Genomic DNA, 22,718 nt, shown 5'->3' on the forward strand with positions numbered 1-22,718 from the left:
AAACTGTCGTTTAATTCCATGTGAATCGCAGATAACTTCCCTGAATCATTATCATGTCCTTTAATAGAGCCAGTTAATGCAAACGCTGCTTATTTGTTATTTTCCCAATCGCTAGCTTCGGCAATTTGCATCTTTCGTATGACTTCGTTTATTTTTGCAAACGCTTTTTTGTAATACGAGCGTGAATCGAAGATACTGTCTAAAACCTACATTTGAATAAAAAATTTACGTTGGCACTCATTGTTATCGAATCTACTTGAATAAGAAGCAATTTAAGTTGGTTAGATTTTATCTCGGTTGACTATTAAACGTTCTCATATAACTGATAGATTAATCGTGGTGAAAGCAATATGGCGATTGGTGACTCATATTAACAGAATAAATTGATGGTATCGGAATAAATTAATTCATAAATCCTATTAAAAATCGATTGAACTTATTATTCTGAAGATAACTACGGCTTGTTGTTGGGATTGAACTGTAATTATCAATAGCTACCATGCTGATAAACCACGTTGGGAAAACTACTAACAAACTCGTTTTGCACCAGAGATAATAGATTTAAGAATATGAATTTATAATCAGAGTGTTTTGTTAGCTTTATATTCATATGTAATTTAGCTGCTGAATTGATTAATTCTGTATTAGAAAATACATGCATTCTTGCCATAAAATAGCTGTGAAGATATAATTAATCATGAGAAGGTTTGAAAATCCAGGAATCGAAATATCACACTTACATTTTCTGTGTTTCTATTGACTTCGATACAGTCAGTGTTGTATGATGCATAGTTAGTTTCAAGTCTATATATATAAGAGGTTTTCTAGGCGTCTTTCTTTTGAGCTTTTCTTTTCCAGTTAAGTCCAGGTGTAGGAAATTTTAAGAATGTCCGTTGGGATAACAGCAAGAGATTATTTGTCTTTTTTTATTTCCTACATACCAGCAAGGATAGATTTCTTCCGACCTTATTCGCAGAATGATGCCACAAACATTTCCGCTTTAGACACAAGGCGACTAATATTAGAGGAAGGAAGTTGGTTAATCGATACTATCGATTACAGTACTTGATTAGTATTATATTTTATCGACCCTGAAAGAATGAAAGGTAAATATAAATCATTTTTTTCGATGCTCTAACGACTCCGCCTCTAACGATTCCGCTAAATCAGTGTGATGCAATAACCAGTACGTGGCTTGCATAGATTTTCTGATTCAGGCACACGATCAGCAACCCTAGAGGAGGGATGTAAGTTGATAGTAGGGTGGAGGGCACGATGCATTTCGGGGTAGTGCGATCGAGTTGGTTAATCTCCGCTCGCGTCCATTTCAGGATGAATTCACTCTAGCGGACTACAGCAACAGCCCATATGTTGATGGCAGTCACAAGGTTCCTTGAGTCAACTTCTTCTTGAAGTCAGAACTCAACAGGAGAGGAGATTGACCAACTCGTTCGCACTACCCAACTAACAATGATATTGTATGGTGTCCTCCACCCTAAGGCGAACGTACACAGGCTCTACATGAAAAGGTGTAAAGGTGGACGTGGGCTGGTTAGTGGAGTGCATCAGCAGTGAAAGAAGAAACATGGCAGAATATTTGGTAAATGGCAAACGAGACCTGCTACAGTATGCTGCTAATGCGGAAGGATTTATCAAATATGGACTTGAGAATGCTAATGAATTCCGATCACGAATAACCAACGAGAGAGAAGAAACTCTACTCCGCATAGAATTACATGGTCAGTTCCACCGTGAAACTAACCAGGTAGCAACATGGAGGTAGCTCAGCAAGGGTGACGCTAAAAAAAGATTGAAAGCCTTACCATCGCTGCCCAGGATCAGGCAGTGAACACCGAGTGAAAAGGGACATATACCACACAAATGCAACGAACCTCCGCATAATGTGTGGGAAGAGGGTCGAAAGCGTGACTTACATTGTTAGTGCTTGTGAAAGTCTTGTGCTGAAAGAGTACAAGCGCAGACACGACAAGGTGGCACAGAACCTTCATTGGCTACTATGCCGGAAGTATAGATGCGAGGTAACGGGTGCTTGATACCAACATACACCAGAAAAGGTAGTGGGCGAAAAGGGGAAGGCAAAATCGTCTGGGACTTTGACTTCCAGACAGACAAGGTGTTAGGATACCGAAGGCCGGATATTCTTTTCTACTCTAGGCACAAAGCCCGAAATTTTGGAGGACAGGGGCCAGTCGATTAGATTAACACCAGTACGCAACTGGTACTTAATTTATCGACCCTGAAAGGATGAAAGGCAAGTCGACCTCGGCGGAATTTGTACTCAGAACGTAAAGACAGACGAAATACTGCTAAGCATTTCGCCCGGCGTGCTAACGATTCTGCCAGCTCGCCGCCATTTATAAGATATGGAACGCTTCACGAATTTGCGTGAGGCCATGTTAATCTTCTCTGTATCGTTCCAATTTTAGTATATTTACTGTCGAAGCAAGTACACCGAAGGCCGGATATTGTAAGCTTTAGAGGGGCACATAAGAGTGCCTAATAATCGACGTGACAGGGCCAGGAGATCAACATATTATCACGAAAGAAAGAGAAAAGATTGATAAATATGGAGACCCGAGAATTGGGATCGCCAAGGTGTGGCTGCTATGAGAGTCAAACATAAAAGTTGTCTCTCTTGTCATCGGAGCATTGGGTTCAATACCACCCAACCTGAAGAAACATCTGAAAACTTTAAAAATACCCTACAACCTAGGTGTATTGCAAAAATCGGCATATTGTGTAAAATACTGTTTGTTTGAGGTCCTTGTGACTTGACAGTACAAACCCCCGGTTGACATGATATCTTCAGTCAACATCATGATACTGGATACTGTGCGACGTCTTAAATAATAATAATATTATTATTATTAATAATAATAATAATAATAATAATAATAATAATAATAATAATAATAATAATAATAATGTTTTCTTTATTAACCACTAAGGGTTCACAAAATCATTGGGGGCGTTACAGGATAATATGATGTGGGATTACATAAAAGGCGTGCAAAAAGTAAAAAACAGTAACAAAATAAAATTATAACAATGAATAATTCTCGCAAAAATGGAGACTTGTTAGGGTTGCTCGGGAGACTCCACAAAACCACGGTCGTCCTGACCACTAGGGCAAGTGCCCAATCCACATCGTCCGCCTTCAACCTACAGCCACATACTCAGAGTAGGCCCATTCACTCAGACCATTCTTGCAACATTCATCTACCTTATTGCTGGGATGTATTGCTTTCTGGCAAAAAACAACAATACAAATGTTAGTTAAGAAATGGTGCGTCACGGGCTCAGTGCACACCGTCCCAAAACAAAAGACTCTACAGTTCGAACGCCAGAAGTTATTCAGAACGTTCACCAAAAGATTACTTGAAGTTTAAAGAAGTCAATATGTAAATTGGCGCCACAGTCTCACATAAGTAGAAAGTTGAAGCCATATCATTTCACATGTGTACAGCAATTAAAAATGGACAAGTATAAACGAGTAAATTACTGCACATGGCTTCTGAATAGCATTGCTAATGGTGAGCTAACCCATTCTAGTACACAATGAGTGATGAGGCATGGTTCCATCACTCTGGCCACGTAAATTCACAAAATATACAGTACCTGGCGGTGAAAATCCTCCCCTTGTACATGAGCAGCCACTCCACAATAAAGAAATCGGTGTTTGGTGTGCTGTTTCAGGAATACGTACCATTGGACCGATATTTTTTGACAGTACTGTCAATACGGAGGTCTACATAGACATTTTGGACTAATTTTGTGCTCAATTCACTGAAGATGAGAAACAGTTGTATTTCTTCCAGGAGGATGGAGCGACTTTCCACTCTTCTCCGGTGTCCGTGGGATCTTCTCTGGGGAACGCACTGTTAGCAAAAATTTGTGGCCGTCACGTTCACCTGACCTTTCAACGTGTCATTATTATCTCTGAGGACACTTGAAGAGTACGGTGTACAAACAAACAAAAAATCCGCTCATAATTCAAGAGCTGAGGGATAATATCACGCAAGCATTCGCCGTCATCGATGTCATTATTTTGCGCCGGATGTACGTAAATATGGTTAGACGTGCACAACTATGTATTAATGCCGCAGGGAATCATTTTGAAAATCTTCTGAGTCCTTTCCAGCAGTTGTAAATTTGTTTCTGTATTTACAGTATGCTTCGGAACCCGAGCGACTTTTTCTCGCACCACACTGTATTATCTGTCATAGTACGCAAGCATGCACCGCACACACGAAAAACAATACACTTACAGACATCATCATAGAGGCAAGCAATTTTAAATTACAAATTCTTCCGCAGATGTAAATATCTTGAACGGTCTTTAGTGAATTGCAGTTTCGAGACGTATCTCTGAATCTCTCCTGTTCTGTAAAAGCAAACTCATTGGTAAAAAATAGCGAAGAGCATCAGAACTATGTCGAATATAACTAGACAGAAGAAACTTCTTACTCTCCTCGACAAGTCGCTAATGGCTATCGTGCTACAGCCTAATTATGCACTTTCACACATCCTAATTAACGAACAATTCAACAACTGAAGCCTATTATATAGGGCTAACCTACAAACAATTATTGAAATTCACGTCAACATGTACATTCTCAATGTAACGACTAGTTCTTTATACACTTAAGCCAGTGTCACGACCAGCTGTGCTTTCCACGACGACGAATTTTTCCAGTAATTTTTGCGAACAAATAAATGGATGCTTATAAAGAATTCTCGTCTTTGTCTTAGTTTTTCTTTTTCTTGAACTGATACCTATAACAATGCTCTCTGAAATCACATGACTATTCGCTTCCTGACCTTCCTTTATTAAGACAGCCTGACGTTATATGAGAAAGATTTGGCTGTTAAATCTAACATGTTAAGTGACCACGTAGAGGCTTCCACATTCAAAGATCACAATTTGTAGAGACATGGCTAATGAGAAGCACAGGCATAGAGCGTGCTAAATATTTCAGAAAATCATATTTGAAAGCAAAACGTAGGCGTCCAGGATTTTTTCAATTCCCACATATAACTGGAAAATGTGACTTGAGTTTGATTTCATGCATATTTCTGAGCTATATTGCCATAAGCTAATGACAAAATCTAGTTGTGTGATCCGATTAAAAAAGAAAACATCTAGGAAATTACAGAAGAGGATCAAGGGAGGAAGAGAAACATATGTCAGATATCGGTAGAGGATTGCCGCAATAAAGGAGTTTTTCCGGCGGAAGCTGGTAATCGAACGTTTGTAGATCGTACTCTGAGCAAGACCTATGGAACTTTGGGAATTTCAGGAGCTCGCAGAAGAGCTATCAAGAACAACGTAGAGTCTGTTGAAAAAAGTGTCTAGATGGCTCTGGATGAAAAGATCTTATCGACAGGGCCACTAGAATGCCGCTTGAACACTGGCCTAAGTCTTGATCAACCAAGGTTGGGTTACCTGGATGAAGGTTGTATGTTGTAAGACCCAAAACATCCAGTAACTTCAAGATAAAATACTAATAATGTGTCCAAGCACTGCATCCACAGATGTTTGTTGTGCTAGATATCTAAATGTCTGTGCTTATAAGAAAACAGAAGCTACTCGTGATAAAAAGAATTTGCGAATATGAGGGTTTCAGTGAGTAATGTAAGAATGGGGACGGGATTTACTACTGATGGACTTATTGTTGTTTACCTCCTTCTCAACCCTCATTGAGAGGGTCTATGGTTATAAACGTTCCAACTGTGACCAACTCGTCTATTTTCAGACAATAGAGGATTACATTTTTCTGTTCTTTCGTCAATATTGTATATCGCGCGCGCACACACACACATAACGCGCAGGGATAACAATAAAGCTACATGCACTAGCGTAGTTGGGGGTAGGGCGACATGGTTGTTCTGCCACTTTTGGGTCCGCTGTAAAAATATATGTTTTTTGTGGGGTCCGGGGCGGCAAACGGAAGGGGCGCCCCGAGCGGCACACACACTAGCTACGCTAGTGGTTACATTTATAATTTTCCCTTTATTTCCTACGCTCTGCCAGAAAGGTGGTCCTTTTCCGGTCTAAGTGGCACAAAAATTCAAAGTGATCAAATAACCCATATTTTTTTAAGTATAGGTTTGAAAATGGACAGTAGATACACGAAGAGAATATTATCAAGTTTCTAAAAACACACACACACACACAAAAGAGAATTATATATAATAAATGGCATAGGTATGTTTGTGTTGTAAAATAAAACACGTGATTCATGTGTCGCAGAAAAATAGTGATATTTGTGTGTATGCGTGTATTAAACTTCCCCTTAGTTCATATGTAGTGTAAACAGGAAAAAATGCTGAGAAAATAGAAAATATTGAGAAAAGAAAATAACACACATGGTTGTAACTTTGGGATGTACGGCAAATTTCTCTCTCATTCAGCTTAACATGCCTTTTTATTATAAACAGCTGACGACGTGAATGAACGAAAAGCTGATTTTGATTTGCATATTGCCTTTGCTATATCCTGGCTGAAATGAGAGTGCAAATAAAGCAGTTTGGTCATGACTGCCGAGTATTGAATACAAAAGTACAAAAGTGTAAGCTCTGTTGGGTTCAGCTTTATATACATAAAATGCTCCAGTAATTGGTTGATAAGATTAGCGAAAAAGAGTGAAAAACCAAAGCGCCATCTTGCTGCATGAAGTCGCTACATATATATACAAATAATTGAAATAGTGTAATACATTTTATAGCATAGAGAAATCTAACAAGAAATGTTGGATTTTTTCGGTTTGACCGGCAGTTTTTTAAAATAATTTCTACGTAACTAAACACTTTTAAACTTCGTATACTGGTAGGATGTGTTTATAAAACATCTTTTTCTCTTGGCTTTATTGAGAAAATTCTATAGTTTGTAAGATATTTGTTGTTTTTCTTCTTCAATTTCTGCAATTTCAACCAATCAGTGACGTCTATTGAGTTAAAAAGCATTATGTGCCGTATGAATATTCCCTCGTTTAAGAAACAGATTGGGTTTATTTACATTTCTGAAGAAAAAAAGATACCCTTCCCCTAACCCAAACTAACCCTAACTCTAAAACAGATTGAAATGTAATAGATCGATACTAGGGTCATAATTATGGGTGACAATTTCATATGACACCGCTAGAAAAAACTGCCGTTCAAATCGAAAAGATCCGAAATGTTAACTATTTAATGGAGGATAAATATTTAGGTAACATTTCATCTCTCTCCGAAGAAGGATTAAGCCCGGAGTGTTAGACTTCTTCACGGTTTAATATTATTGAACGAAGTGGATCTTTTCTGTTTGGTTGCCAGCGGCTGCTAACGTAAATTTTCTGTTCGAATTGATTTCATATTCAGTGTAAAGATACACTTTTATAGGCTTATTAATGACGGAAAAGTAATCAATAAATAAAGAGTTATTAATAATTAAAGTTTGAAAATTTTCGTAATTTTAGCCAATCGTAAGTCACATACACATTCATGTCTGTTTCGATAGTAACATGCGGAAACAGGAAGAACTATTGCCTGTTGCTGTAGTAACAGCCTTTGAAAAGTCTTTTATTTTACGTGTTGACAGCAGGCTTTGAGAAGTCTTTCATCTGCGAGGAAGCATGTTGACAAATGTTTGTTTACTCGTTTCTTTTTGCCATCGAGGTGTGCCAAAAATAACAGCTAAATAAGATTTTGGGGATAAATCTTTTAAATCAAAATTAATTGAGGTGTACTAAAAATAACAGCTAAATAAGATTTATTTACATGAAAGAAAATTACCGGTGACATAATACGTATCGTTTACAAATATTGACAACACGCGCTATTTTCAGGATATTGACGACAAAATGTGCAGTCACGCACAAAATGACAGCTTCCAAATCCTGTTTCAAACTTTAAACCTCTATAATTTTTTAAAATATTTTTATGGAAAAAATAAAATAACTCCAGCAATTCAGTTTGGGTAAGTGCATTATTGTGCCAAATTTTAGAATTTTCAGTCAACTTTAATTTTTGGAGCCGCTGGCAACCAAACAGAAAAGATCCAACGAAGTAATATTCTTTTCTATTCTAGGCACAAGGCACGAAATTTTTGAGGAGAGAAGGCCAGTCGATTAGATAAACCCAGTACGCAACTGGTACTTAATTTATCGACCCCGAAAGGATGAAAGGCAAAATCGACCTCAGTGGAATTTGAACTCAGAACGTAAAGACGGATGAAATAACTCTAAGCATTTCGCCCGGCGTGCTAACGTTTCTTATTTATTTATTGCCCACAAGGGGCTAAACATAGAGGGGACAAAGAAGGACAGACAAAGGGGTTAAATTGATTACATCGACCCCAGTGCGTAACTAGTACTTAATTTATCGACCCCGAAAGAATGCAAGGCAAAGTCGACCTCGGCGGAATTTGAACTCAGAACGTAGCGGCAGACGAAATACCTATTTCTATTTCTTTACTACCCACAAGGGGCTAAACACAGAAGGGACAAACAAGGGCAGACAAACGGATTAAGTCGATTATATCTACCCCAGTGCGTGACTGGTACTTATTTAATCAACCCCGAAAGGATGAAAGGCAAAGTCGACCTCGGCGGAATTTGAACTCAGAACGTAACGGCAGACGAAATACTGCTAAGCATTTCGCCCGGCGTGCTAACGTTTCTGCCAGCTCGCATTATATTTTACCGACTCAGAACATCACCAGTTTACTCAGATTCTACTGTTTTATTATTTCTTTTATTCATGTTTAGAGAGCAAAACGATTGAAAAGTCAGTTAACTAATTTAATGTAAAGCTTTTGGTATAATAATAATAATAATAATAATAATAATAATAATAATAATAATAATAATAATGAAATTATTGTATTCAGTGCTCAGGTGCACCACAACTTGTCAGAAAGTGCATATAAAGCATATGCAGTAATGTACAAATGTCTGGAAAGTGAACAGTGTATGAGTCAGATACATGCTTGCGTGTGTATGGAGTGGAGAAAATCAGGTGTAGTATTGGCGAATCTCAGGAAGCATGGAAGTTTTGAAGGATGCATTGCTCCGACAACTAACAACTGATGCCGGCAGTTTGTCCCATGCTTCAGCAACTCTTAGCGTGAAAAAATGCTTCCGAAAGTCATGGGTGCTGTGCTGTTTTCTGACTTTGTAAACATGTCCACGGGTGTTAGACAGATGGAATTTGAAAAGGTGCTCAGAGATATTGTTTGTAAGATGGTTAATAATTTTATGGGTGTCTGCCAAGTCAGCTGCCAGACGTCGGAGTTTCAATGTATCCATGCCCAGGGAAGTAAGGCGTTCAGAATATGGCAAATGCCTGATGGAGGGTATTCTTTTCGTTGCATGTCGCGGAACGGCTTCCAGACGATTAATATCTTGGGCAAGATAGGGGTTCCAGACCGGGGATGCAAATTCCAGGTGAGGTCGCACCATAGCTATATAAAGCCGCAGATAGATATCTGGAGAGCGGCTCACAAAGGACTTGGTGAGTGATGCCAAGATACCCTCAGCCTTCTTGGCAATTTTAGCAATGTGTTTTGTCCAACGCAAATCGCTGTCGACAATAATGCCCAGGTCACGTTCACAATGAAACAACTATAATGAAACACCTTATTGTTATATTCTATATCATTAGAGAAGAAGAGAAAGAAAGATTAGTATTACAGCCGTTAACTTGTTAAAAGTTCTATTAACCTTTCTTCTTTAATGATAGAAACCGCAACTCTCCTTTCAAATACAACTAACCTGGCGTAAGGTTAAACATACAGCTCAACATAAATTGGATTAACAGACTTTCTTGTCCGACTAAACATACATATATGCCAGGTTTCCCACAAGCAGGATACTATTCAGATATTTATATAATGTTTCACGCTGTCTTGTGTTTGTGCGTGCGCGCACAAGTGTGTTTTCTAGATAGATGTTTAGTCGGACAATTTTGGAAGTGTCTTCCAAAATTTCATACTTCATTTAGTTAACAACACATGGCTTCTATCTTGTCTTCTATCTTCAAAAGTCGAACAAACCACCGACATTTCAAATATGCACTTCAGTTCAGCTAACACTATTTATTTTGATGGAAGATGTTTGTTTAACAATCAAGCCGTTTGCTGACGTTAACGTCACTCTCATCGCCTGATTTAAGAAATCTTATTTACACGAAGACAATGGTAGTGATGGCAGTGAAATAGGTTTGTAAAATGGATGTACTTTAATGTGCTTTGTTCAACTAACTCAAGCTAGTTCAGAAGCTACTGCAACAGAATATGGTGTAACAAAGTTCAGCGTAACAGAATACCAACTATGTAACACAAGTAAAGTTCATTTGGAAATATTCCCAGACTTGACTTGTATATCTCGTATTACAGACTGAAACTTTCCTTGTTGTTAACAGATTATTAAAAACAAAAATTCATTTATATCATTTAAACTATTGATAATTTTGCCTCACTCTCTCACGCATATTCTATAACTCTTTCTCTTCAACACATTCTTCCACATCGCTTTTCTTACATACACATTATCCCCCATATTTACTCAATGTAGGTTTTCTTTTTCTTTGTCATACTGTGTAGTTTTTTTTTTTTCTGCTATCTTTCATGTACCTATCTACACTCTTTCTCTCAATATACTTCTCTGCACACGTGTAACATATTCATTCTCACATGCTCGCCAAACACACATTCTTGCTCTCGCACACTTTTTCTCTTTCACACATTCTCTTTTATACACACACACACACACACACACTCTCATAAATTTATCATATCTATAGACACTCTCTACCTCACATATTACACACTTTGACAGGCAAACTCACGAAACGGTTTCTTTTCTTTCACTATTTCCTATCTTCCCAACTTCAGAAGTAGGATCTTTTCGGTTTGAACGGCAGTTTTTCCTAGCGGTGTCATATGAAATTGTCACCCATAATTATGACCCTAGTATCGATCTATTGCATTTCAATCTGTTTTAGGGTTAGGGTTAGGGGTGGGGGGAAAGGTATCTTTTTTCTTCAGAAATGTAAATAAACCCAATCTGTTTCTTAAACGAGGGACATATTCATACGGCACAATGTTTTCACCTCAAAAGACGTCATTGATTGGTTGAAATTGCAGAAATTGAAGAAAAAAACAACAAATATCTTACAAACTATAGAATTTTCTCAATAAAGCCAAGAGAAAAAGATGTTTTATAAACACATTCTACCAGTATACGAAGTTTAAAAGTGTTCAGTTACGTGGAAATTATTTTTAAAAACTGCCGTTCAAACCGAAAAGATCCCAGAAGTACGTTCGTTCGTATGGACAGTTCAGTCATTTCTACTTGTTTTCTTTCATTATTTTCGCGCTACTGATTTCTGAAACTGTATTAATAATCATTTCTAGTACAGGAAAAAGACCTGAAATTTGGAGAGGGAAGGGTTAGTCAATTAAATTCGCCCCCAGTACTAGATTAATATTCTATTTTATTGGCCCCGGAAGGGGTCGATAAGTTGATCTCGAAGGGATTTGAACTCAGAACGTTAAGAGCCGAAAAAATACCACAATGCCGATGCTCTAACGATTTTGCCCATCCATCGCCTTTTTGAAACTACTTCAGTAATATCCATTTGATAGATTGTACAATCCTTTGTTCAGGATAAGTCTTTGTTTCATGAAACCTGTTTGTTGTTCTTTAGCCCCAGTTCAACTCTGATGATTATCCATGATCAAAAATGTTTCATCAGTGAAGATGCCATCAATTTTCTGGCATAGTGCATGCAAAAATACATTAACTAAGTTCTTTTTAAAGGGAGATTTGATTACGATTTCTTTCGGGTCGAACGATCGCGTACAACAGCGGTAGAAAACACTGGTCTACAAAGTTTTTGGTGTTTAGGAAATAGACATCATCCCTATACAAAATCGGTCTCTTGGATCCAAATATAACCTTCTTTTTGACATATCAGATTTAGTTTTCAAGTTATTGAGCAACCCTATAGTAACTATGTCTGTGTGTACGTCCAGTACGCAGTGTTTGTTACCTTATCCTAAGTTTTTTTTTCCTTTTTCCATACTTTTTAGATGTTGTGGTGAACTAAGCAATAGAAAAATGAGCAAGATGTCCTCTTCAAGAAAGTGTTGCGTTAATTCTCCAAATGTGTTTTGTTATGCTTGTGGAGAATACACATTACCTGAAAATCGAAATTATGTCCACATTAAATTTTGAAATTGTCCACAGACGAAGCCTTAACACCAAAGCAGTGACTTGAAATATTTGTGAATTTGTAAAATTAACGGTTCGTTATTTTTCTCACCTCAGAAACGTCTCATACGTCCTTATGAACTTACAATTTACCTCTGGTACTCATTCCTGACGTAGGGGATCCTTATTGGCTTGTTCATACTTTTGGTTAATGTTTTTACAGTGAAAAAAGTAGTTAAAGGCTTATTAAATTAATCTTGTCTCTACATTTTGAGTACAAATTATTGGATCTAGTACACACACTCTCTTTTCGAGATCATTAAAATAATTACCAATAATACTCAAAGTATATCTCTTTTTATAAACGTGCAACGTTGGGTCCATGTAAGACATCAGTAGAGAAATAATCCTCACATCTTTATATATAAAAGTCAAGTTGTATGTCTGTCTCCTACGATTTAGATTCCTAACTACTCCCACATTTTGCGGTGCAGTTTAACCAAAACCGGGTATCTTATAGTCGTGATTCATATCGAGCCCTTCTGGGTATTAGCATAATTACCATAATTTTTTTTCCATTTTAATGCATTTTTTCGCTATTATATAAGGGAAGTAACTTTCTAAAAATGTCTACGATGAGTCAACGATTTAAAAAAAAATTTAATATAATTTTTTTCCATTTTTAATGCATTTTTTTGCTATTTTTTGGCCATAACTCTCTAAAAATGCTTATATAGTTATTTCCCTTACAAACCCGAGCAACGCCGGGCGATACTGCTAGTTTAGTGATAAAACTTCAAGGCATCTAGCTTGTGTTAGGCAAATAAATTAAAATCTAATAGAGTACGTTATTTTCAGTGGCGTATGGTAGTTGTTGTATTGGGTGTGCTTCCACACCCAATGTCACCAAATTTCAAGCAGGAGTATAACAAAAGTTTTCCATTAAGATCCGTGATTAAATTAATGAGTAAGGTTAATATTTACAATGAATTTGCTATCTATGATGGGTGTGCAGCGCACACCTAGCAACGAGAAATATACGCCCCTGGTTATATTCTCAACGATTAGTGATTTGGTTACATAGCAAAACATAATTATCTTTCTTGGTTTAAGATCTTTTTAAACATTTCTTTTTATAAAAGAAATACTTACAGATTATCCTTTGGAAGGTTTTGTTTTTTTAGCAAAGGCGGAGGTATTGTTTTCAGTTGTGTTTATTTGTTTGTCCATGGACAAGATGTCTCAAGAACCGCTGGATGAATTCGGATGAAACTTTCAGGGATGGTAGGCCTCGTGACCTACACGAATTGATTAGATTCTGGATTATTTTTCCTGTTTTTTACTTAATTTTTGAGAGCGGTCGGGTTCATTTTTAGTATTTTCATTTGTGAGAGCAGTCGAGTTTATTTCAGATATTCTCATTTTAAAAATCGTCTTACTCGTTGAGGGGACACGCCGCCGTCGTCTCAGGCTTTTTGTAAGGTGTACGTGAGTTAGTTTTGACGGAATTTTTGCAGTGTGCACATCGTTTTGTTTTGTGTTAGTGTTTTAAAAAGAACACTTTGTTTATTGTTTTGTGCTGCTTTGCAGCAATTTGTTTGTGCTTTCTCTCCTCGTTTGAGGAGAGTTGGCTATGGATAGAAGGAAGAGTTTGTTTTATTCAGACCTTAGTGGGTCTGAATTGCCATCGTCGGAGGAGGAATTCGTACTAGTAGTGAATAGAATAGATAGTCAATTAAAGAAGAAAAGTTTTACGGAAGTTGCGAATAAGGAGGCGGATCTATCAAAGCTGAAAGTTATGAGAAGATGGTACACAGAGAAGATGGCGACGTAAAGTTGTCGCCACATCAGGAAGTAATAAAAGATATGCAGGAAAGGACTATTGTGTATTAAGTATATTCCTTAGACGATAAGAAATAGATGTGGCTTGGGTGACAGCGGCTATTCTTTTGGGTAACGAAGAGGAAATAGCTGTTCTCCAAGCCACGAAAACAGAAGCAACGAATTGGAAAGGACAAACATTGAATATAATAATACAAAGTTCGGTGGAAAACCTAGAAAAAATGGTGGAAACAGTAACAGTTGGAGATGCAGTATTGAGAGTCAGGGTGGAAGACAGAATCCCTCGATGTTTCAAATGTGGCAAAAAGGGACACATTAGAGTGGACTGCCCTTCACCGACTGAGAAAAATCAGAAAGAAGTCAGGAAGGAACCAGAGAAAGCAGAGGAGGAGATATAAATAAACGACGAATCGTGGAAGTGATAGAAAAGCAAAACCAGAGGAAGAGAAAGAAAGCAGGTCAGACTGAATGGGAACCCCAATCCACACCCACACCTTCTCAGCCCCACCTCTCCGCGCAGACACCAAACCCACCCATTCCCCTCCGACACAAAAACATAAAAAGGCACTTACACACAGGAACCCACAAACTACCCCTCTCACTGAAAGTTGTTTTGCATGTATGTTGTTTGAAGGTGTAGATGAGGAATTTATTGACAAAGCAACGAAATGGAAGAACACAGTGTTCGTTAAGATGGAAGAAAAGACGAGTGTTAAGGGTTGACATATATGTATTTTAACATCAGAGAAACAGAAGAATGAAATAGAAAAGTATAAAGGTGGGTACAAGTGTTGGAGAGTGAACTTTGACATGAAAGGGTTGCTAGATGATATGAAGTATGAGGAACTTATAAAAGAATATGGACTGGATATTTTGGAAGGTAAAAAATTCAAAGGAAAAAGGAAGTAAAGCCACTCGGAGGTGGGGTGAGTAGCTTCGTTTTCATTTTCTCATTTTCATTTTTCATTCTTGTTTTCATACGCTGTCCTGTGTTTCTTTATCCTTTTTCTTCCCCTTGTTTCGTGTCCCCACATGTTTCTGTATTGTCCCCTCTGTGTTCGACCCCCAGTGGGCAATAAAAAAACCCAGGACATTGGCGTTGCCTTGGCGGAGGTTTGCTCTCTCTGAGTGCTCTTGTTGTCATATGCTTTCTGGGTTTTGTCGAACTGTGGAAATTGAATTCATAAATGTACCGTAAATCCTCGAGTATAGTCTGCCCTTGAGTATAATACGCAGGGGATTTTTAGGGGCTGTACTTCTGAAAAACCTAAACCTTGTGTATAATACGCACCCCTTCTCTAACTTGAGTCAAGGAGGTGTATATAACGTCCTTGGTTTGTAAAAATGTATACGGTAACGCCCTTTATTATTATTGTATATATAACATAATGCAAACGTGCAGCTTTTTTGTGCATTTTGTTTGCAGAAAATAAAGAAATAACAGTAATAACGTTTAATAAGTGTTGCTTACTGCAAGTTATGGATGATTCTTTTATGACTTCATTGCTTTCAGGCTTAGCTTAAAGTATTTTCACGCCCGACATCACAAACTGCATCTGAATAAACATTGCCGGACAGCAAATAGAGAATTAAACATTGCTTAGAAAATAATTTTCATTTTTAACCTCGTGTATAATACATACTAAGGATTTTGACCTTTAAATTCTGGGGGGAAAATGCGGATTATACTCGAGGATTTACGGTAAGCTGCTGAACTGGATCCCAAAGAATTAGTCTTCTTCTCTGTCATCTATGTCGAATTCATTTTCCTGAGAGGAAGCGAAGAAAATTAGCCAGAACATTATAACTACTTCTAAGAGTGGAGCCTAGTAATTTGAGATTGTTGTGATAAATTAGTTTGGAATTTAGTGTGAAGTTAAAGATGGCTCTGTTCTTGCCAAAATCGAGAAGAAAAAAGTCACATTAAAATTCAAGGGTTCACAGTATATGTTATAGTAAACAGTTTATGACTAAGATTAAGATGGTAAATGTGTATAAATTAACAAAACGAAATAAACTGGTTGGCAATTTTCTGTTTAGATGAACCGATGCAACTTCAACATGCAATATTTGCATTCAAGTATGAGCGCACACACACACAGTAGGTGTTGTAATTTGGGACAAAACATTTTGATAACAATAACCAGATGATGATGTTAAGCGGAAGATATAACAATGTCTGGATTGAGATTCTATAAGCTGATAATTAATTTTTTTTAAATAGTTTCATTAATTTTCATAAAAGCCATTTGATAACATCCACTGTGATTGTAATCAACACACTGGTGGCTCTACTCCCAGCACCAACATTCGATTCCATCACCGTTACCATACACTTGTGGCTAGAACACTTTACTTTTGATCTCTGTGTTATAGTGGTTGTGGAGTGGTTTACTTAGAGATTTTGATGATATCCAATGCTTTGATTTTAATTTTTAAATAGTTTTTGAAGAGTTTGAACGCACTAATGTTGATTAGAATAAACTGATAACATCCGCGATTATATTAAGCGGCTTCCACTAAATGTACCATAAATGAACTGAAGTTCAAATTTGCACTAGGTCAGTGTACTTAGTAATACTTTCTTCATAACAAGAGAAGTTTTTAGCAAAAAATAAGCTTCTCCTCCTAGCATTTGTTGATCTTGAGAAGGTCTTTACCAGGATACCACGATTTGTAGTCTGGTGGTCTTTAAGAAAATTAGGTGTAAGTGAAGGTAGTGCACATACAGAGATGCAGTCAGTGAAATGGGAGTTGGCAATGAGTTCAATGAGGAATTGAGTGTGCAGATAGGTATTTATCAAACTTGTCTCTCATCCCTCTCTTTTTATAGTTCTCCAGGCTATAGCAGAGGAGTTTAAAGTTTTGGCTGTCCATGATGCAGGTGGCGTAATCATTATAATTGTCTGTTGAAGACTTAAAGAAATTTCAGATATAGAGACCAAAGCTAAAATCAAGAGGCCTCAAAGTAAACTTAAAGAAATTTTAGAAAGTAGGAAATTAGGAAATGTCTATGCTCAGTAAGCAGAAAAGGAGTTTGTAGGAACTCCATACAGTGCACACGGTGTAAACTATGGGTGTACCAGAGAACTGGGATCACAGTCAGGTTGATAGTGAATAAAGGCTTAGTACGTGGCAGATGTACAGGGGTAGTTAACAATAAAATAAATTCCTTTTGGATGGCTTCCAGAGAAGTAGTTAACTTCTGTTACCTAGGCAACCTAATCAACTGTAGAAGAGATTGCTCTGCAAAAATAGTAAACACCATAAGAACAAGGTGGAAAAAGTCGAGGTGGCTATTAATCCCTGGTGGCAACTAGGTGATTCTTTTTCAAGTAAAGGGTAATGAGATGGCCTTGAATACAGAGGATATGTAAAGACTGGGGAGAAATGAAGCAAGAATGATCCGAGGTACTAATACGTGCTAACCTGCCCAGCATCCATACCACCTTGATGCAGTCTCAGCTTCACTGGGCAGGGCATGTAGCTTACATGTCAGACGATCGATTACCAAAAGGATTGCTCTTTGGCAAGCTGCAAAAGGGAAAGCGCTCACAAGGTGGCCAGAAGAAGCACTTTAAGGACACACTGAAAGCCTTCAACGTCGACTATGACACTTGGGAGCTGTTTGCTCTAGACAGAGAAGGGTGGCGTTCACCTGTCCACAAGGGTGCCAACACATGCGAGGCCAATAGGATCGCTGCTGCAGAAGACCGCTGACAAGCCAGGAAGAATAGTGCTAACAACCCTGTAGCAGGCACTACCATTCCCTGTCTACACTGTCAAAGACTCTTTCAGGCATAGATTGGCCTCACTATCCATCTGCAGACTCTCAAAACAGGCCCACCCCCACCCCAGGATGACTAGATGGTCTTCGTCACATTGACGGACAAACTACATGTGTGTATGCAATGTAGTACAGGTATACAGGTAAGTTGAGAAATGAACTAGGTATAAGAGGAATCACATGTAGTGTGTAAGAGAGATGAATGCATTGGTATGGGCATGGCGCAGGAGTGGCTGTGTGGTAAGTAGCTTGCTTACCAACCACATGGTTCCGGGTTCAGTCCCACTGCATGGCACCTTGGGCAAGTGTCTTCTACTATATATAGCCTTGGGCTGACCAAAGCCTTGTGAGTGGATTTGGTAGACGGAAACTGAAAGAAGCCTGTCGTATGTATATATGTGTGTGTGTTTGTGTGTCTGTGTTTGTCCCCCCAACATCGCTCGACAACCGATGCTGGTGTGTTTACTTAGCGGTTTAGCAATAGAGACCGATACAATAAGTACTAGGCTTACAAAGAATAAGTCCTGGGGTCGATTTGCTTGACTAAAGGCGGTGCTCCAGCATGGCCACAGTCAAATGACTGAAACAAGTAAAAGAGAGAGAGAGAGAGAGAGAGAGAGAGTGTATGTAATATATACAGATGATAACAAATGGGTAAAGAAGTGCCAGCAAATTCAAGTGAAACTACAGAAAAGAAAGACCAATGGGCATAAGTGGTGAGAGCAGTTACCTGCATGCTCAGCCTAGAAAAGTAGATGATAAAGGAAAACAACAAATGGTTAAATGCTGTATTGGAGAGGACCTGTCCAACCCATGCAAGCATAGAAAAGCTGATGTAAAACTGCTGTTGCTTCTGATGATGATGTATTTTCTTGCTCATTCTTGTGGATTCAGGCTACTACTTGACTTTCCAGATTCTTTTTTACCTCTAGGTTTAGCCTAACTTAATGAATTTAACTATGATTTAGAAAATGTGTTGTTTTTCAGTTTAAGGGTTTGGTAATGTTAGTCAACCTTAGTCAAAGTAGGCTTACAATAAAAAGTTCCATTCCGTTTCTTTGTATACCTAGGCTGCATAGACTAATGTATCTTGTTTTTAAAAAACAAAGAAAAAAAAAGTTAGGGTGTGATTTGAGAGAATTTGGCTGCTATTTCTAAAAAAGTCAACTTTTCTCTTGTAGGCTCCTCTGATGAGATAGTTAGTTGAGGTAGTGATCGACACCACATGTCTTCATGTACTGGCAAAAAAAAAAATTAAATAAATAAAATGCTGTACTTGGGGAGACCTATTGAGTCAAGTACATCAACATCAAATTAAAAATCAAATGGAAATTGTAGTTGTGATACCTGTGGCGGTGGCATGTAAAAAACACCATCCGAACATGACTGATGCCAGCACCGCCTTGACTGGCTTCCATGCCGGTGGCACATAAAAAGCACCAACTGATCGTGGCTGCTGTCAGCCTCCCCTGGCACCTGTACCAGTGGCACGTAAAAAGCACCTACTAAAATCACGGAGTGGTTGACATTAGGAGGGGCATCCAGCTGCAGAAGCATTGCCAGATCAGACTGGAGCCTGGTGCAGCCTCCTGGCTTCCCAGACCCCGGTCGAACCGTCCAACCCATGCTAGCATGGAAAACGAACGTTAAACGATGATGGTGATGATGTTTTATCCTAAAATTTTCAGTTCTTAAAAAATATGAATCTAAATGTTGATGTTATTTAGCCCCAGGCCAGCAGGTCTCTCTGTGGTGATTGGCCGATACCAATAACGCTGTCAGTAATGGTGGCAATAGTAAAAGTGGTGGTTGTAGTTCTGATAGTGATGATGGTTATAGTGGTAGTAGTGATAAGGGTGATGGTCCAGATGGTGGAAGTAGTGGTGGTGGTGGTGGTAGCAGTAGTTGTTTAACACTAATTATGCTAAGGTAGATATCAAAGCTACCATAACATTGTTCATTGTTCTCATTTCCCTCCCCTACGTGGTCTGGCTCATTCACTACTGTATGCACCAAAACCACTGTCATAGGATTTCAAAAGAAAGATTTTAATTAATAATCAATCTTTCAGATACCAACCACTCTTTTGAACAATCTTCTTTCTTTCTTTCGTTCTTAACTTATTTAATAGTCACCTGACTAATTGACACATAAACGCATACATACACATAAGCGCGCGCACACACACACACACACACACACACACACACACGCACATGTAGATACACATGCTCTTAGCCTAAGTCATCTGACCAATTCACACATAGACACATACACACACACACACATGCTCACACTATACTTAGACACATTGAAGCAAGCACAAATACATTTACACACATGCATTACAATAGATAAACTTACTCATATCTACAAAACACATACACAGACCGTCTTGGACAGAAACGCAAATATACAAAAAATACGCATACATGCAGATAGATACTAGCATACACACACACACACACACACACACACACACACACACAAGTAACAAACTCATGCTCTAGTTTTAAGATGTATTTGTTTGATGTAAAAATTTTAATTGGATGTAAAATAATTATTTGAAGTTTAATATTACCAATAGTATGTCATTGAAAAAAATATAATCAATCATAAGAAAGTGAAACAGAATCAGTGGTAATGGTGAAACAGAACAAAACCATCGTTAAATATATGGGAAAAGAAGAAATTGATTTTGGTGTTAAAACTGAATGTTTTAAAACCTAATCAAGATTGAAAATATTCATTTTTGTTGTTGTTGTCCTTCCATACTTCAGACATCATCATTAATCATCATCATCATCTCTACCACTTCTTCCTTACCCATCGTACCATTCTTGCTATTTTTCTATTCAGTCTCATTACCTACAACCAATATGTAGCTGCCCATCACTGTCTCTCTTCAATTTCACACTACCCTACCATCATCACATCATCATTGTGGTCGAGACAATGGAATTTACCATGCTACGCCAGACTTCACGGTCCATCATAGCATTACGGAGGTCCTGTTGCTGTTCCTCTTGCTCCTATCACTCTGTTTCCCCTTATGATGCTCATACTCTCTCTTCTTATTTCTTTATTGCCCACAAGGGGCTAAACATAGAGAGGACAAATAAAGACAGACAGAGGGGTTAAGTCGATTACATCGACCCCCAATGCGTAACTGGTACTTAATTTATCGACCCTGAAAGGATGAAAGGCAAAGTCAACCTCGGCGGAATTTGAACTGAGAACGTAGCGGCAGACAAAATACCTATTTCTTTACTACCCACAAAGGGCTACACATAGAGAGGACAAACAAGGACAGACAAATGGATTAAGTCGATTATATCAACCCCAGTGCGTAACTGGTACTTAATTTATCGACCCCGAAAGGATGAAAGGCAAAGTCGACCTCGACGGAATTTGAACTCAGAATGTACCAGCAGACAAAATACCTATTTCTTTACTACCCACAAAGGGCTACACATAGAGAGGACAAACAAGGACAGACAAATGGATTAAGTCGATTATATCAACCCCAGTGCGTAACTGGTACTTAATTTATCGACCCCGAAAGGATGAAAGGCAAAGTCGACCTTGGCGGAATTTGAACTCAGAACGTAGCGGCAGACGAAATACTGCTAAGCATTTCGCCCGGCATGCTAACGATTCTGCCAGCTTGCCGCCCTCTCTTCTGTCATCCTTTTGCTCAAGTTCTTTCTTGGTCATCATTCTCTTTTCTGTTCCCCACTTCGGTTATGTTGGTCTTTGATAAATGAAGACAGCATAAAACAGCATAAAACATAAATTTTGCATGGAATAAAGCAACCTCCTTAGTACTGGTGTTACAGTAAAAATGCACCCAGTACACTCTGTAAAATGACTGGCATTTCAATGAGCATCCATCCAGAGAAATCATGCCAAAATGAAATGTAGCAATGAGACATGATCTTTTGACCTGTCTAGGAGGACAGTAACTCCAAATAAAAATTGAACTAGATTATGATGACTCATCCCACCCATGCCAGCTTGGAAAGTAGACATAAAATAATAATGATCATCATCAACATCATCACTATTATCACCACCATAATTGATGCCATAATTATCATTGTTTTGATAATAATTTTCTGCATAGAGGCATCAGATAGATGCTATTGTCGTCCTCTTTTTGCTATTTCATGAGCAATGTCTGAGATCTTCAGATGTAACTCTACTTCTTCCTACAACTTTCTTCAATCTTCATTTGCCATGAGGATCATCCTTTGAAATCATTAAATTTCCATCTGGCACTCATCAGTCTGTACAACTATAGTAATTTCTCCTTTGTATATATAACAGCTGATAGAAACTCACTTATATCCACCCTTACATGCAGGTTACCATTACCCTGTGGAAGTATAATGCTAGCGTCATTTATTTTTGAACAAAAATCTTGCAGAGCTTGGAAGTAAAATCTTACACATTCAGTTGTCTATCATGCTGCATCAAACTTCTAATACAGGTTTCCTGCAAACTGGTTTTCAGAGAGAAAGAGTGGAGATAGATAGATAGATAGATAGATAGATAGATAGATAAGTTTCTTTATTGGCCACACAGGGCTGCACACAGATGGGACAAATTACAAGGTAGAGCTTTTCTTTTGGGGGATGAAAAAAAAAAAGTGGTGTAGGTTTTCGATCAAAAGGGATCGGAAAAGGGAAAAAGGGAAAAAAGAAAATAAAAGGAAAAGAAACAAAAGAAAAAAGAAGAAAAAGAGGAAAAAAACGATCAATAGGGAAAGTTTTTATGGCTGGGCACACCACTTGTAACTCTTTTCAGTCACTTCTTATGATGTGCAGGGATGCAGTGTACTTTTTCTGAAACTGGGATTCACATGGCAAACA

The 22,718-nt window shown here is 38.1% G+C and overlaps 1 pseudogene; it reads right to left on the bottom strand.

Annotated features, from left to right (window-relative positions):
* Positions 1–2,378: 2,378 nt before the first annotated feature.
* On the bottom strand, positions 2,379–2,467 carry LOC115208852 (annotated as a pseudogene).
* Between the last annotated feature and the right edge of the window lie 20,251 nt (positions 2,468–22,718).

The sequence above is a fragment of the Octopus sinensis genome, linkage group LG2 (assembly GCF_006345805.1).
Source record: "Octopus sinensis linkage group LG2, ASM634580v1, whole genome shotgun sequence".
In the NCBI taxonomy this organism is placed as follows: Eukaryota; Metazoa; Mollusca; class Cephalopoda; order Octopoda; family Octopodidae; genus Octopus; species Octopus sinensis.